This window comes from Mandrillus leucophaeus, unplaced genomic scaffold (genome assembly GCF_000951045.1).
Source record: "Mandrillus leucophaeus isolate KB7577 unplaced genomic scaffold, Mleu.le_1.0 Scaffold920, whole genome shotgun sequence".
Classification (NCBI taxonomy): Eukaryota; Metazoa; Chordata; class Mammalia; order Primates; family Cercopithecidae; genus Mandrillus; species Mandrillus leucophaeus.
In genome coordinates, this window is record NW_012110031.1 from 1130696 (window position 1) to 1148351 (window position 17656).

Sequence of the window (17656 nt, forward strand, 5' to 3'; positions counted from 1 at the left end):
AGATGCCAGCCGGGCTCCCAGACCTCAACTGCGCTGGGCTCCCACACAGCTCCCCGTGCCGCCCGGGCTTACCCGACGTCCTCTCCTCCCCACACAACTTTTCCCGGGGCGAGACTCTGGGGGTCTCGGCCCCACACAGGTGACTTACTCCCTGTAGCTGCAGCAACCCGCAAGCATCGGTTTCTTCCAGGCGTTCTTCTGGTCACTTAGACAGACACACACACACACACACACACACACACACACACGCACACGCACACGCTCCCTCTCCAACCCTCCGCGCTCTGCCTTCACCCGCCCCTCAAAGACTGAATGACCTCCTAGTTGCTAAAGCCACTGGGTGCCGTGCAGCCTCCCTCGCTCACCTCTTCCTGGCATCTGAGCCTGCTGACCACGTTTTCCTTCCTGAAACTCTTGGAGTGCAGTTTCCAGAGTTGGCACCCGCGGCCCCCACCTCCGAATTTTTCACATACCTGGGTACCTACAGCTTCTCCGCCTCCGCGGTCTGGCTTTTCTTTGTGGTCCCACCCCAGGGTCCCACTGTGCCAGCCCCCTCTCCCACTCCGAGGCCCACTCTGGGTATCTCAGCCACTCCCATGGTTTTAACAACCTCCTGCTTGATGATGACTCTTGAACTTCATCTCCAGTCCAGAATGCCCCTGAGCTGCTGAAGATGGTGAATCTAACTGTCTAGGGAACATCTCTAGCGCTTCCTAGCCTCGAGGAAGCTGTCCAGACCCAAACTCCTAATTGCTTCCCAGGAAAACGCCAGAGCCTGCTTCTGTGTTTCCAATCTTAGTCTAATCAGCTTCTGTGTTTCCAGTCGGCACCACCGCGGGGCCACAGTTGGGAGCCATTCTTGACTCGGTCTCCCTTTCCTCTCTCACCAAGTAAGTCACCAAGCTCGGAGAGGAAACTTCATTAGTGAGCCCCCACTGTGTGTCCTCACTGTGTCAACCACTTTCACAGAGTTGTCTCATGTAAGCACCAAGTTTTATTCTTTCTACCCCATAGTCTGATTAGTCTGGTATTCACAATTCATGTATTCATAAACGTTTTGCACATAAGACTGCATTAATGAGTTACATATTATAAAGAACACTAAAAAAATTAAAGGTTGTGGTAAAGATGAAACAATTTTAAATTACTTCATTTTTATGAATGGTACGATATACCTTTTTCCTTTCACTTTGAAGTTATTAGCAATAATCTGTTTAGTGAGAGTAACATGGTTAAAAATGATTTAAATAAATCTTAGTTTAATACTTTATGAGACCAGAAAGTGTGCTTGTAAGTTCAGTTAATGGTAGTACTTGGTCCTAATGGCTATTCTTTAAATTAAAAATATATATATATATATATCTCACAAAGATTAAATAAGATTAAATAGGCCTGAATGGAGAACTGCATCTTTGCACTTATTAAATCAAAATTCTTACTGTTTAAATTTGATCTATCAATTTTGCAAATGTGAAAACTCTTCCTTGTCCATGAAAACAACATTCTCAATGTGTTTTCCTCAGCTGTTATTGCAAATCGTTTTAACAAATGGGACTTTTAAAACACTTGAAATTCTGCATTTGGAATATTGTAAAATGGATTTAGAAGTATGCTTCTACATTTTGCAGATTGTGACTGTGAGAGTATAGGTGACACTGGGGCATGCTTCATTTTGGCATTAAAATCACATGATAACGGAAACAGTTCCAAATGTCAATTTTCAAAGTGCCTTCCCTGTAACACAATTCTTCTAAAGCACATTTGTTATGTCAGTTCATTGCTGAAATATCACGTTTACCCAAAAGGGCACTGTGTGTATGTGTGTGTATATATGTGTGTGTGTGTTTCTTTCTGCTATGTATCACACTTGTGACAATCGCAGGCCAGCACATCGGAGGTCAGCAAATTTGGAGCACTTGTTCTTTGTTAAAGAAACTCATCTTTAAATTCACAACGTTCAAGTTGTTTGCCTTGAGATAATCAGTAAACCTTTGAATCGTAAGAAAGATTTTTAGTCTCATTCCATGTCTCAATACAAGGTGCTATAAAGATTCTGCTATATTTTAATTTTTAATTAACCATATTATTGACATCCTATAGTATTTTGTGCTCTTCTTACTTCAACTTCTTGTTGTACTTTGTAAATGAATAATGTAATTGCTGAATTTCACATGTAGTCCCCATGGACCAGAACACGAACCACCCCCCAGTTTTGGAGGAGAGATTGGTGGTGCTGCTACTGCTTGGGGTTGGATGAGGGTGACAGCGGCAGTGAGAGATGGAGGGGGTGAGGGATAGAGGAGGTGGTTGTACTGGCAGAAGAGTAGTTAGGTGGTATTCATGTTGAACTGAGGCAATGGAAGGGTTACATTAAATCAATAGTCTTCAAAGTAGAATGTGTAGAATGATCCACTGAAATGTAAAAGAAAAATTTAGCCGGGCACGGTGGCTCAAGCCTGTAATCCCAGCACTTTGGGAGGCCGAGGCGGGCGGATCACGAGGTCAGGAGATCGAGACCATACTGGCTAACACAGTGAAACCCCGTCTCTACTAAAAATACAAAACATTAGCCGGGTGAGGTGGCGGGTGCCTGTAGTCCCAGCTACTCGGGAGGCTGAGGCAGGAGAATGGCGGGAACCCGGGAGGCGGAGCTTGCAGTGAGCCGAGATCCCGCCACTGCACTCCAGCCTGGGTGACAGAGCAACACTCCGTCTCAAAAAAAAAAAAAAAGAAAAATTTAAACTTTTATTTCTACTTATTTTTTAGTCTAAAAATAGAAAAAAACAATTAACATTCACCAATGTTAACTACATGGAACTCTTACTCAACTCATGCGTCAGGTGACCATGCCATGTGTCATATCAGAGGCATAGTCAGGGACGAGAGGAGGTTGTGCAACATGGGGGACAGAGAATGGTACCATGACACCCTTGCCTTCAAAGTCTATTACTAGGCCTTATGAACTATTTGTATCCTGGACAGTAGATAGACAGATTATGTTATCTGGTTTTCACTAAACTCTTCTCACAAAAGAGACAAGTGGTAGAACAAAACATTTACATGTCTTGCTGAGTTTATAGCATTGACACGTCATGCTGGTCATACAAAACATGAATCACCCCTCACTTTGTATTCCAGAGAGGGCAGCCACTCCCTCAGTGGTTTACTTTTACCCATAAAACCACAGCATGTTTTACTAAGTTGTTCACTGTTGTGAACATATCTATCTTTCCTTTAGTAGGTCACAAAAAATATTTCTTTATGCATGTCATTATCAAAAAGCATAGCAAAGACTCAAGGTGAAACATGTTAGCAACTTGCATCCAACCATATAGCCAACCTCCACAACACACCATGTGTTCTAAAACCTATTCTTCAAACTTAAAGTCTGTGTGTCTTCCAACAGAATACATTTTTATGTATTGCCATCTTCTCTCTGTATTAACTCAGTCACTTTAACCACAGCAAATGCGATAGCTGTTTTTTCCAGTGATATTGACTGATATTTTGTCTTTTACTGTTAAGTAAGAAGCCTCAAAAGAGATTTCTGAGCATTTTTATGCACTCAGTAATAGTTCACAAAAGCATGCAACTAAGTATTCAGGCGCAGTGAAGTGTGACTACACTCCCAGCTATTTGGGAGGCTGAGGCAGAACCTAGGAGTTCAAGTCCAGCCTGGGCAAATGACATATTTAAAATAATTTTTTTTGAGACAGAGTCTCGCTCTGTCACCCAGGCTGGAGTGCAGTGGCGTGATCTCAGCTCTCTGCAATCTCCGTTTCCTGGGTTCAAGTGAGTCTCCTGCCTCAGCCTCCCAAGTAGCTGAGATTACAGGTATGTGCCACTATGCCCGGCTAATTTTTTTTTGTATTTTTAGGAGGGACAGAGTTTCACCATGTTGGCCAGGCTGGTCTCCAACTCCTGACCTCACGTGATCTGCCCACCTCTGCCTCCCAAAGTGCTGGGATTATAGGCATGAGCCACCACGCCTGGCCAAAAAATAATTTTTAAAAAGTACACAACTAAGTATTGCATGACTTGGAATATCCCTGAAAAAAAAAATTGTAGAGGTTTGTCTTCTTGCCCTGAGTTTAGAGCATTTACATGTCTTGCTGATCATGATGTCATATTTATATTATTATTAGCTAATACCTCAAGGGCCAATATATGGTGGTGTAAATCCATATTTCAAGTAGTCTTTTTTATAAAGGTGAACTTCTTAGTTGTCAGAGCTGACTACTACTGAGCTGACTAATCACAATGGATATCATATTAGTAGTACGAAATTGTCAGCTTTGCCATTTTCTGAGTTTGCTTTTGCTTGCATTATTCATATTATTTTCAGTCTATGGGTTCCTTTGAGGAACGTCTTCAAACCACTTGTCTCTTTTGTGAGAAGAGTTTAGTGAAAACCAGATAATATGTCTATCCACTGCCCAGGACGCAAATAGTTCTTAAGAACTAGCAATACATTTTGAAGGCAGCTGGGCTGGGGAGGGTGCCATGGTCCCCTTCTCCATCCCCCATGTTGTAGAACCTCCTCTCTTCCCTGACTTGCCTCTGATATGATGCATGACATGGACACCCGATGCATGAGTTGAGTGAGGGTACAATGTATAGTAGTAAACATTGGTGAAGGTTAATTTTTTATTTTTAGACTAAAAAACAAGTAAAAATAAAAGTTTTAATTTTTCTTTTACATTTTAATGGATCATTTTACACCTCCTGTGAAGACCACTGATTTACTGTAACCCTTCCATTGCCTCAGTTCAACATGAATACCACCTAACTAGTCTGCCAATAGAGCCACCTCCCCGACCCCTCACCCCCTCCAGCTCTCACTCTCACTGTCACCCTCACCTCACCCCAAGGAGTACCACCAGTCTCTCCTCCAGCTTCACACCAGGGACAGACATTCTGTGCCATCGGCTCCTCTCCTCCAATCGGCTTGATGCTCCACTCATTCAGACCTTTAAACACCTAGGAAAGCACTTGGACCAGAGCTTCAGGTTACCTCCAACAATACTCTGACTTCTAATGTACTGGGGGATGCATTTTTGGAAGCCAATATCCGTTTGGGGTCTCTGTTCGCATGCCCTGACTTATGCTCCCTTCTGAATAATGGTTGCACAATGCACACATATATACAAGATGGGCATGGCAGCCTCTGAAAACCCAGTTTCTCTATCACCTTTACAAAGTTCTCTGCTACAGAGGTCCAAATCTCCCCCCAGGAGGCAACAAGAGAAGGACTCTGCTTCTGAGAGTGCTTAGCAAAGCCTCATCAGATATAGCCAGTTTTCAAACCAAAGTGCCCTGGGGCCTTCTGCTGATTGAGTGGACAGAAATCATGGCATATGGCCTGACACTAGGATAGAAATAGGTCACCACTATCTTGTTTCCATGTTTGTGTATCTTTCATAGTCTCCAAAATGCCACCAGCAGCCTCAACATTACATTATTCTGGTGAGACTCTGCAGCTGAACATCCATAGGTGAGAGTCACAGCTTCAAACAGAATTTCCCAAACTCTCTGCCCTCAATCTGCTTCAACTCTTTTGCCTTATCATCTGAAATTCAGACTTCAAATTCTAGCCTGACCATAGCTGTCTAAAATTTTTGGAAGCAGGGAGAGGGAGGTGAGTAGAATGGAACTCAGGTGAGGCTATGACCTCTGTCTGCCAGAGATGCAGCCTTCCCCATTGCCGCCCACCTGCCCACCACACACACTTTCCGCTTAGGCCATACTCTTTCCCAAGAGTGCTCGCTGACTGTAGTTTCCAGTTTTCCTAGTCTCAAGCTACCTTCCTCCCGTTGCCTTGTTCAGAACTGCTCACCCAACCATTCAATGGGCAATAGGGTCAAAAGCTGAATCTGAAGTGAGGGTCTGTAGACTTCCTGTCCCATGGTGTTTTCTTCCCAGTTGAATGTCAGACTCCAGGGGCTGGCCACCATCAGCCTTCCACAGTACCATCAACACTCAATACATCCACAACTCTGTGCATTCTACCACGGACATCTGGAGGAAGGGGTGGCTTAAATTATACCAGAGAAAAGCATGGGGATTTTTCAAGTTCCTGAATTCCTGTTATTTAAAAAGGAGCCTAACTATGACCTCACTGGGGCTACTACATCTCTGGGTCAGGAAAGAGGACTCTACTTAAGAATTTAGTTTGGTAGACGCCTAAACCTCAGCATTACACAATGTGCCGATGTAACACACCTGCACATGTACCCCCTGAATCTAAAATAAACTAAAATAACACAAATTTTTTTAAATGTTTAAGCATTTTTTAAAGAATTTAATTTGAGAAATCAAAAAATTGTGATGATTGTTTGACATTGTGAATGCAATTAATGCTGCTGAATTGAAAATGGTTAAAATGGTAACTTTTATATTTATATATATTTTGACTACAGTAAAAAATTATCAAAAGAACAACAAAAATTAAGACTTGAATTTTTTTTAGAAACTGTTATTTCAGAACTCTACTATTTCTTTGGAACATTAAGTATTAACAGGGCAGGGCATGTGGGTCTCTATCCACCATCCAGTATTCCTAAGCCTTCAGGCAAAGCGGTTTAGCTGTGTTCTAGGGGAACACAGAAGAAAGAGTCATGTTCCACACTCGCAAGGCTCAGAAGAGGAAAGGAGGGCAGCAGCCAGAGAAAGAATATAAACACCAAACAAGGACTGAGGCTCCATAGTCAGAATGAGGACTCCGACACAGAAGCTCCAGCCAGGTCCTCAGAACTCTTGAGAAGAACACAAGCCCCAAACAGCTCAGGGTGAGCAATCGCTTCCATAGCTCACAATTCATTCAAAGGATGAATCTTTAAGAAACAGGAATAAATCAGCTAGAAATCATCGGTATCTATCACCTGTCAACTGCTCCCAAAAGGTAAGCCCCCGTCACTGGCCCATCTGCACATTTCATGTCTCGATCACATTCCAGACAATCCCCACTGAAGCCAGATCACTACCAGTCACCTATGGCAAAGTTCAGATCCCTATCTAAATGAACATGGTGAAAGCTTATGATGCACCAGTAATTTAGTATTCACAAATATATTCATGGGAATTAAGTTCAGCTGATAGTCACAGAGACCCACAATAAACAAGAGAAAAGTTTCTTTCTCATTTCCTTTCCCTAAATAGTGCAGAGTTGGACATTACAGGCTGTTCCACAAAATCCCCACACTTCTTCCAGCCATCACTCTACCATCCCTCGAGTGTGGCCCTCATGCTTTGTGGTGGGGGGGGTGGGGAATTAGCTCTTCCTTTGTTATGAAGAGGCGGAGGCTAGAGCTTCAGCCGTTACACCCGTGTTTCATGGAGCAGAAAGGAGGAAGTGATGAAGAGTAACAGGCAGAGGGCACAGGCCAGAGGCCTTTTAATTAAGCCACCATATCACACCTCCCACTGGCCTTACTAAGCTGCTCTCTAACATCACTGACCAGTGACATCAGTATTTTTTGTGTCTCACGTATAATTTCACCAGGGCATAGTCTTCCTTTCCAAATATAACCGCCATTGGTTTTTGTGGTTAACTTGAGTATACCAGGCCTAGAAGCTTGCATCAAAGAGAGCAGATAAAAATATCAACACAGCACAGTTTAGATATCCTCATAACCTCAGAATCTCCAGCTTGGTCTTGGTGCACAACGATATTTGCATAGTTGTAGCAGCCACTGAAAGGTCCAAAGACCTATGAGTTCAGCAAGCACCTTTTGGCAGTTTCAGGGAGATCAAAGAGAAGTATGCCTCTCCTGCTGTAAAGGTAAGATTTTATCTGATTAAAATTTTCACCCCTCTTCCTCATGAATTCCTGACATCAGCAGGACTCCCTCCTGGTAACGTGTCAGAAAAAGGTCTTTACCCAGAGAAATGGAGGCAAATAGGCCTGAGGTTACCAGGATTATATTAATATAGTATGTGTCACCTTCTCTAATTTGGGAAGCTAGTCTCAACTTGACATGCTTTAAAAGTCCTTCATGCAGTCATCCATGAAATATCTATTGGGCATGTAGGTGTCAGCCACTGGGTCCTAGAGCAAGAATGGTGAGCAGAGCACCATTCTTGTCTTCATGGAGGTCATCAGCTAATGGGTCACATGGGACATTAATCAAATGACTTCCAACTATGATAGAACTGTGAAGAAAAAATGCAAGAACCATACCAGAGCATAACAAGAAAACTCAAACTTCTTCAGGATATGAGGAAGGAGACATTGGGAATGGCATGTGCAAAGGCCCTGGGAGAATTGAGGGGAATAATACCTGAGTCATTTCTTCCCCTACTTTACTTCTATCACATACTTGTGATTGGACATTCTGTTAAGTTTACACATTAAAGTTTGGTTTTCAATGTGTATAAATTCCTTACTTTACCAAAGGGAAATACCAGATGGCCTGGGTAAATAAAACCAGATTCAGTGCTCCAGGGTGGTGCTGTTTTTCTGTTAACTTTTCCAAATCCTGTCACTTTTCCAGCATTTATTAAATATATAACAAACCTATTTTAAGATTCCTCAGGCCAAAGCCCTTGTGTTTGCTCAACATTTCCAGCTGTGTGTCTCATGCATTCCTTCCACGTGAGTATGTTCTGAACGTCAGAGGGGAAGAAAGTGCATCTCCCCACAGCTACTCTGTAAGCACCTTGCTTGCTTCCATCAAAGTTGCAGAGGTGCCCACTCATGCCACTCCCTGTGCAGACACTCTAGTGCCAGGTCCCACTCATTCCACTCTACCCCTTCTTCAGGGAACACTTCAACTTTAATGCCTCTCTTCCAGGGTCTGGCCTTCTGTTCAGCTCCTCTCCATAGAGCAAGAGTGATGATCATGGCCCTGGGCTGAGGTCTGACTGTAGCTTTCCTGTCCCCTAATGCCACCACCCCATTCCTGCCTCAAATCAGAGCTCTTTAATCTCTACTCATCCTGATGAGTTAGGCTGCCATGTATTACCAAATTTCTACCAGGGATCTCTGAATTATGTCAATGAAGTCACAATCTGTATCCTTAGTTTTATGTGATATAAGGGGTCCACCATTTAAACTCCAGTCCCTGTCTTTTATCTCCAGAGCTGGTTACTGAGAGCCAGAGTTCCAGAGGGTCTCTCTGGAGCCATCAACAGAATGGCTTCTGCATCAGTAGAGTCCCAGCAGCAGGCAGATGGTGCATTCATATTAGGCTAATTGATTTAACAGGTCATTTAATAGAAGGACTATTTTCAAAGGTGTGGCAAGTGTGTAGGGAAACAATGAGAGTCTGTGCAAGATTCAAGAGCTAATATCAGGGCTGTTACTTTCTGGGCCTAAAGGGCCAAGGTGAGAGAGCAGCTACAATGATTATGCAGCAAGCTTCCAATGAAGCCAGATTCCAAGTTATTTATTTGTATCGTGTTCCCTGGCTAACTCCTGTGGTCCTGATAGGCCTTTTTAATCCCTACCCTATCCTGTATCTTCAGATCCCTTGCAAGATCTCACAAGGCCCCTGTCCAAGTTTTACTCTTCAGCACAGGATCTTCCTGCCTCTGACCTGACCTCAAGGCCTCCTGTGAACCTGATGGCTACAAGTACCTGGCCAAGCCCACCTGTCCCTCTAGCTTTTCTTTCCTCCTCAGTGAGGATCTGTAAACAGTGCTAAGGGTCACAGCCTTTGCCCCCTGACCTTCCTTGCCTTTTTTGTAGCTGGTGACTTGCACTCAGTCAGGCCGTATGGCTTATGGCCTTAAGGCTCAGCAGTTGTGTCCCAGGGTTTTCACCATGAAGGGGAGAGATCCCTCCCACTATCACCTCCCTGTCCCCTGTGAATCACTATTACTGAGAACACAAAACACGGTGACCCTGTACTCTCACAGCAATTTCAGTGAACTGCCCTGTTTTTATTCACTTTCTACTACGGCCCCTCCCTCTGAGGTTGGGCCAGAGTGAACAACATTTGCAGGCTAGACTCTTTCCCAAGAGGTTTCCAGATCCTTCTGCAAATAGACTTCTGCCACCACAATTGCTCTGGACCATCCAAATGCACGTGAATCCGACAGCCCTGGTGCTCAGAACACTAGGCTGTCCCACTAAGACCATGCCTCTGGCATAGTCTTGCAAGGGACAGCTCTGTCCAAGCAGTCTCTTCACAGACATATTTAGAAATATTCTTTCTGTCTAGCTGTCAGCAGCTGAAATCATGCAGCCCAATTTGTTAAATGTTTTCTGCCCAGGGGGTAGGATTTTGGGGAGTTGCATGTTCTTCTCATATCCTTTAGGACTGAAAATTATATTTTTAAATAGGAAAAAATGTGAATATAAAACAAATGTTTCCCAATATTAGTCAGTAATATGGTAAATGCTTATGATAGAACATTAAGTTAGAAAAGCAGGCCACAAGAACATGATTTCAACTATGTAAAAAATAAAGCAAATGAAATAAAATCAATAAAAACCTGAGCATAGAAGTAAGTAAGTAGCAGTACAATAAAGAAAAATAACACTCTGGATTCTGGGGGAAAACCTTCTCAGCTCAGGAGGGCCTGCCCTGTTTCTCCAACAGTCTTCCCACTGCTCCACTGCTGCCTCACAGACATCTGAGTATGCACTGGTCAGCAGACAAGAGACCTTGAGTAAGAATCTGATTTGATCCAAGGTAAAGAAAAGCCATAACAGCAAAGCTGGGGAGCTTCGGGTTGCTTTGGAATAGGACAGATGGGAAGAAGCGAGAATATGGAATGTGAGGAAAGAATTTAAATAGAGAAGGAGACCTTAAAACTTGACAATAGGTCAGGGCCAAACCTGAAAGACAGGTAATGAAAAATTCCCTGGGAGAAGGAGGGGAATGTATATTAAATTAAAATTGTTTTGTCTCGTATGCAATGCTGTAATACCCCTCTGTTAACTCCACATCTTCAGGAAAAACACTTACAACAACAATCTCCTAATATTGATGTTTGGGGAATCAATGGGCAGTCTTGGCAAACTGCAATATGGACAGATAAAAGAGCTGATGTAAAACAAGCCCTCTTGGCCTATCCTATCCTAGCAAGCCTCTTAAGAAAGAAACAAAGCAGTTCAACACATCAAAGTTGTGTTTCTTGCACATATTACAAGCCAGTGCATGTGAGGCAACTCTCCTGCACAGCTGTCCTCCAGACAGTGACTCAGAGATTCATGCAGATTCATTCTGCATTTCCATCATATCCAGAAATCTTTCACTACTGGATATGAGTGGAAAAGAGAAGTAATGTGGTCAGTAACACTACTAAAGCAGTGTCTAGAAGGAAATATATATCACTAAGTCCATATATTAAAAAATAAGAAAGGTTAAAAACCAATGATCAGGCCGGGCGTGGTGGCTCATGCCTGTAATCCCAGCACTTTGGGAGGCTGAGGCCGGCAGATCATCTGCAGTAGGGAGTCTGAGACTAGCCTGGCCAAAATGTTGAAACCCCATCTCTACCAAAACTACAAAAATTAGCCGGGCATGGTAGTGGGTGCCTGTAATCACAGGTACTCGGGAGGCTAAGGCAGGAGAACTGCTTGAACCCAGGAAGTGGAGGTTGCAGTGAGCCGAGATCGTGCCACTGCACTCCAGCCTGGGCAACAGAGCAAAACTCTATCTCAAAACAAACAAACAAGCAAACAAACAAAAAACAACCAATCATCTAAGTTCTCAACTCAAAAAGCTAGAAAAGTTGCCAGGCATGGTGGTTCACACTTGCAATCCCAGCACTTTGGGAAGCCAAAGCTGGAGGATTGCTTAAGCCCAGGAGTTTGAGACAAGTCTGGGCAACACAGTGAGACCCTGTCTCTATGTAAGAAAAATCTTTCTTAAAAATATATTTTAAAATAATAGGAAAAGTGCTAAAACAAAAACAAAAACAAAAACAAAAAACCAGAAAATTAACCCCCTCAAAAAGTAGAAGAGAGGAATACAGAGCAGGATCAATGAAATAGAAAACAGACATTTAATAGAGAAAATCAACAAAGTCAAAAGTTTATTCTTTGAATAGATTAGTACACTTAATAAACTCCTAGCAAGACCATTCAAGAAAAGAGAGAGCAAGAGAAAGAAAAAAACATAAATACAAAAACCAGACTTGAAAAAGAGAGTATCACTACCAGCCTTACAGACATTAAAAAGATAATGAGAGGATGTTAGAAAACACTTTATGCCAATAGATCTAGGCATTCTATACACCAATATTTATGCCAGTAAATTAGAAAATCTAAGTGAAACATATATTTCTTAAAATACAATTTGCCAAAATTGCCACAAGAAGAAATTTTAAAATACCAATAGCCCTATATCTACCAAAGAAATCAAATCTGAAATTAACACTGTTTCCAAAAAAAAACTATATGCCCAGATGGCTTCACAAAAATTTAGGGGATAATTAATACTGGCATGTAGAGGTGTGTCCAGAAAATAGAAGAAGGGAAACATTCAAACTCATATTATAAGGCCCACAAAACACTGATACCAAAAGCTCAGAAAGATACTACAAGAAAGGAAAGTTACTGGACAACATCTTATGCTGGGAAATTTAGAGAAGCACATGGTGAGTCAACTTGGTGAGCAACAACAGTCTCCACTGCCGTTCACTCTTCTGGCCATGAAATATCCCTTTGTTCCCTTCTTCCCGAAGGTAGAGCATCTTCCACCACCCCTCACGGAAGACAATCCAAAGTCCAATCTATTATAGCATTGCATTTCTTAGTCCTCTCTATCAGGAAAAGACATGGCTTCTCTTACATCTGTGAACTGAAAAGGCAAGATGTCTGCCTCATATCCATGTGATATGGTTTGGCTGTGTTCCCACCCAAATCTCATCTTGAATTATAGCTCCCGTAATTCCCACGTGTCATGGGAGGGGCTTGGTGAGAGCTAATTGAATCATGGGGTTGGGTCTTTTCTCAGGCTGTTCTCATAATAGTGAATAAGTCTCACAAGATCTGATGGTTTTATAAAGAGGAATTCCCCTGCACAAGCTCTCTTGCCTGCTGACATGTAAGATGTCAGTTTGCTCTTCCTCTGTCTTCCACCATGATTGTAAGGCCTCCCCAGCCATGTGGAACTGTGAGTCCATTAAGCCTCTTTTCTTGTAAATTACCCAGTCTCTGGTATGTCTTTATTAGCAGCATGAGAACAGACTAACACACCATGCCAGCATACAAATATGCGATAATAGAACAAGAATAGGATAACAGTAACAGGAACAGGATAACTCCCATTCAGAAAGGGGAAGACTGTGAGACCCACAGTAGTCACTGCCTGTGACAGTGCTGAAATACCAATGGGCAGATGTTATAAAGACTACCTACCCTAGAGCAGGAACTCCCTCCTCCACTATTGTTTGTGATCCTTGGCACCACACTCTAAGGGGCTTCCTCCTGGACCCTGATTCTGCTTGACCACATGTAAAGAGGGAGTTAGGGAGAATACTCCCTTTAGGGGATGTGCAACTTCCTACCAGAGGTTGCTTTAAGGCTTAGCTAATGGACTGGTGCTTTTTATACAGCCTTGTGGTTTCTTTAACAATACTGTTTCCTCAAAAATTTGGTAAGTATCTGATCTATTTGCCAATATCCACATTCAAGGTTGCTTTTGTAAGATACAGTTTTTTGTAAGATACAGTTTTTTGGTAAGTATCTGATCTATTTGCCAATATCCACATTCAAGATTGCTTTTTGTAAGATACAGTTGCTTTATCTTTCACCTTCTTGTCCCCCTGCTCACTCTCTCTTTCAATGTGATAGAGTCTAGAAGCTAGCTAGAACAAAGGAATGCACCTTTAATCAGATATTTTCTTTTTTCTTTTTCTTTTTTTTTCTGAGACAGGATCTCGCTCTGTCGTCCAGGGTGGAGTGCAGTGGCACGATCATGGCTCACTGCAATTTCAACTTCCCGGGCTCAAACAATCCTCCCACCTACACCTCCCAAGTAGCTGAGACTACAGGTGTGCACCACCTTGCCCAGCTAGTTTTTAAATTTTTTTGTAGAGACGGGGTTTCACTATATTGCCCAGGCTGGTCTTGAACTCCTGGACTCAAACAATCCTCCCATTTCAGCCTCCCAAAGTTCTGGGATTATAGGCATGAGCTGGGATTTTAATCAACTGAGGCATTTTCTTGGGCCTTATTATGCAAAGCCTTTTAAATTTCCGTCTCTTACTCTCCGGAAACTAGAAACAGTCAACTTTTTCAATTCTACAGGTCTCAATATTCTGGATTTTCTCTATTTTAGTTAATTTCTACTGGCAAAACAGGCAACTCATTTTTAATTTTTAAAAATTTACACATAATTCACATACCATGATATTCACTGTTTTTGAAGTGTACAACTCAGTGGTATTTACTATATTCACAAAGTTGTGCAACCATCACCACTATCTAATTTCAGAATATTATCACCAGCCCCAAAAGAAACCTTAGAACCATTAACAGTCACTCTCTATTTACCACTTCTCCTGTCTCCTAGAAACCATTAATCTACTATCTATAGGTCTGGATATGGATTTGCACATCCTAGACATTTCAGATAAATGAGATAATATAATACACAGCCTTTTGTGTCCAATTTCTTTCAGTTAATGTTTTCAAGGTTCAGCCATGTTGTAATGAGGATTAGAACTTTATTTCTTTATATGAATGAATCATATTCCATTGTATAGATATACTATTTTTTAATCTGTTCATCTGTGGATGGACATGTGGATTGTTTCCACTTTTGAGCTATTATAAATAATTGTGCCATGAAAAAGTATATACAGATTTGTATGGGGATGTGTTGTTTTATTGCTCTTAGTTAGATACCTAAGAGTGGAATTGATGGGTCAGATAGAAATTCTGTGTTTAACATTTTGAGGAACTTTCAAACTGTTTTCCAAACTGACACCACCATATGACTTCCCACCAGCAGTGTATAAGGGTTCCAATTTCTCCACATCCTCACCAGCACTTGGCATTGTCTCTATTTAATTACAGTCATGTTAGTGAGCAGGAAGTGGTATCTCATTTTAGGTTTAATTTGCATTTCCCTAATGACTAATGATTTTGAGCATCTTTTCATGTGGTTCTTGTCTATTTGTATATCTTATTTGGGAAAAACATCTGCCAAATCCTTTGTGCCTTTAAAAATTAGGTTATTTCTTTTTATTATTGAGTTATATAGTTCTTTTTATATTCTGGATACTAGATGTTTATCAGATATACATGACTTGCAAATATTTTCTCATGTTCTGAGTTGTTTTTTCACTTTCTTTATAGTGTTCTTTGAAACACTGAATGGTGTCCTTTAATTTTGATGAAGTCTACTTTTTCTTTTGTTGCTTGTGCTTTTGGTATCATATGTAAGAAATCATTGCATAATCCAAGGCCAGGTATACCTAAGATTTCTTCTAAGAGTATTATAGTTTTAGCTCTTAAGTTTAAATCTTTGGTAAATTTTGAGTTAATTTTTGTGTACAGTGTGAGTAGTAGTCCAACTTCATTCTTCTGCATGGATATCCAGTTTTCTCAGCTCCATTTGTTGAAGAGACTATTCACTCCCTATTGAATGGTCTTGGCACCTTTGTTGAAAATCAATTGACTATAAATATGTGGGCTAATTTCTGGACTCTCTGTTGATTGATGTATGTATCTATCCTTATGCTAGTACCACACTATCTTTATTATTACACTTTGTAGTAAATTTTGAATCTGAAAGTGTGAATGCCCCAACTTTGTTCTTCTTTCACAAGATGATTTTGGCTATTCTGGATCCCTTGAATTGCCACATGAATTTTATTATCAGCTTGTCAATTTCTGCAAAAACCTGGCTGGGATTTTCTAATTTCATTCTGTTATGGTTAGGGAACATATTTTATATTATTCAAAACTATACATCAGTTTGGGGAATACTGCCATCTTACAATATTGAGTCTTCAAATTTGTGAATATGAGATGTCTTTTCGTTTATTTAGGTCTTCTTTAAATTCCTTTACCAGTGTTTCATCTTTTTTTAGTGTACAAATATTGCAATTCTTTTGTTAAGTTTGTCTCTACATGTATGATTCTTTTTGATGCTACTGTAAATGGAATTATTTTCTTAATTTCATTTTTGGATTGTTCATTATTAGTGTACAGAAATACAACCAATTTCTGTATATTAACCTTATATCCTGCAGCCTTGCTGAACTCATTGTTAGCTCTAAGAGCTTTTTTGTGGATTCCCTTGATATTCTATATTCAATAAGATGTTATCTGCAAGTAAAGATCATTCTACTTCTTCCTTTCAAATATGGATGCCAATTTTTTTCTTGATTAAGTTCCCTAACTAGAACCTCCAGTGCAATGTTGAATAGAAGTAACAAGAGTGGACATCCTTGTTTTGTTCCTATCTTAGGGGGAAAGCTTTTATTCTTTCACCTTTAGGTATGATATTAGCTGTGAGGTTTTCATATATGCTTTTTAGAAGATTGAGAAAGTTTCCTTCTAATTCCTACTTTATTGCGTGTTTTGACCATGAAAAGGTGCTGGTTTTTGTCAAATGCTTTTTCGTCATCTATTGAGATGATAATGTGGTTTTTGTCCCTTATACTATTAATATGGCATATTGCATTTACTTTTTTTATGTTGAATCAATCTTGCATTCCTGCCATAAGTCCTACTTTGTCATGGTATAAAATACTTTTTATATGTTGCCGATTCAGTTTCCTGTTATTTTTATGAAGATTTTGCATCTATATTTATAAGGAATATTGGTTTCTGCTTGTGATATTTTGTTCTGCCCTTGGTATCAAAGTAATACTGCCTCATAGAATGACTTGGAAAATATTCTCTCCTCTTATAATTTTTGGAAGTATTTGTGAAGTATTGGGCTTAACTCTTTAAATACTAGGTATTATAAAATTCCCCAGTGAGGCCATTTGTCATCTACTTTTCTTTGTGGCAAGTATTTTTAATCACTAATTCAATCTCTTACTTGTTACAGGTCTGTTCCAATTTTCTATTTCTTCTTGAGTCAACTTTATCTAGATTATCTAACTCATTAACACACAAACGTTCATAGTATTTCCTTATATTCCTTTCTATTTTTGCAAAGTCGGTAGCAACATCGCCTCTTTCATTCTTGATTTTAGTAATTTGATTCTCTTTCTCTCTCTCTCTCTCTCTCTCTCCATCAGTCAAGGTAAAGGTCTGTTAATTTTGTTGAACTTTTCAAAGAACCAGCTTTTGGTTTTGTTGATTTTCCCTATTCTTTTCTATTTACATTTGATTTCTTTCTGCTTTAATCTTTATTAGTTTCCTCCTTCTACTTGTTCTGTGTTTAGTTTTTCTAGTTCCTTAAAGTAGAAGTTTAGATTACTAATTTGAGGTCTTTGTCCTTTTTTTCAATTTGGGTGTTTATAGCTATAATATTCTCTAAGCACTGCTTTGGTTGCATCCCATAAGTTTTGGTATGTTATGTTTTCATTTTTATTCGTCTCAAGGTATTTTCTAGTTTTGTTTGTGATTTCTTCTTTGACTCATTGATTATTCAGAAATGTTGTTTAATTTCCATATATTTGTGAATTTACCTCTGTTATTGATTTCTAATTTCATTCTTTGTGGTTAGGAAACATACTTTATATTATTTCAAAACTTTTAGATTTATTGAAACTTGTTTAATGACGTGACATACAGTCT

At 40.5% G+C, this 17656-nt stretch overlaps 1 protein-coding gene across 2 annotated transcripts in view; it reads right to left on the reverse strand.

Moving 5' to 3' along the window:
* AMPD3 (adenosine monophosphate deaminase 3) overlaps positions 1-374 on the reverse strand; it is a 56477-nt gene extending 56103 nt beyond the window's left edge. The window contains exon 1 of one of the 2 annotated variants that reach the window (XM_011969928.1): positions 366-374. The gene's annotated coding sequence lies outside the window, so the exon portion shown is untranslated. Of the gene's footprint in view, positions 1-72; positions 247-365 lie in introns of those variants that run through there. The other variant, XM_011969930.1, reaches the window with a different exon arrangement.
* Positions 375-17656: the final 17282 nt, after the last annotated feature.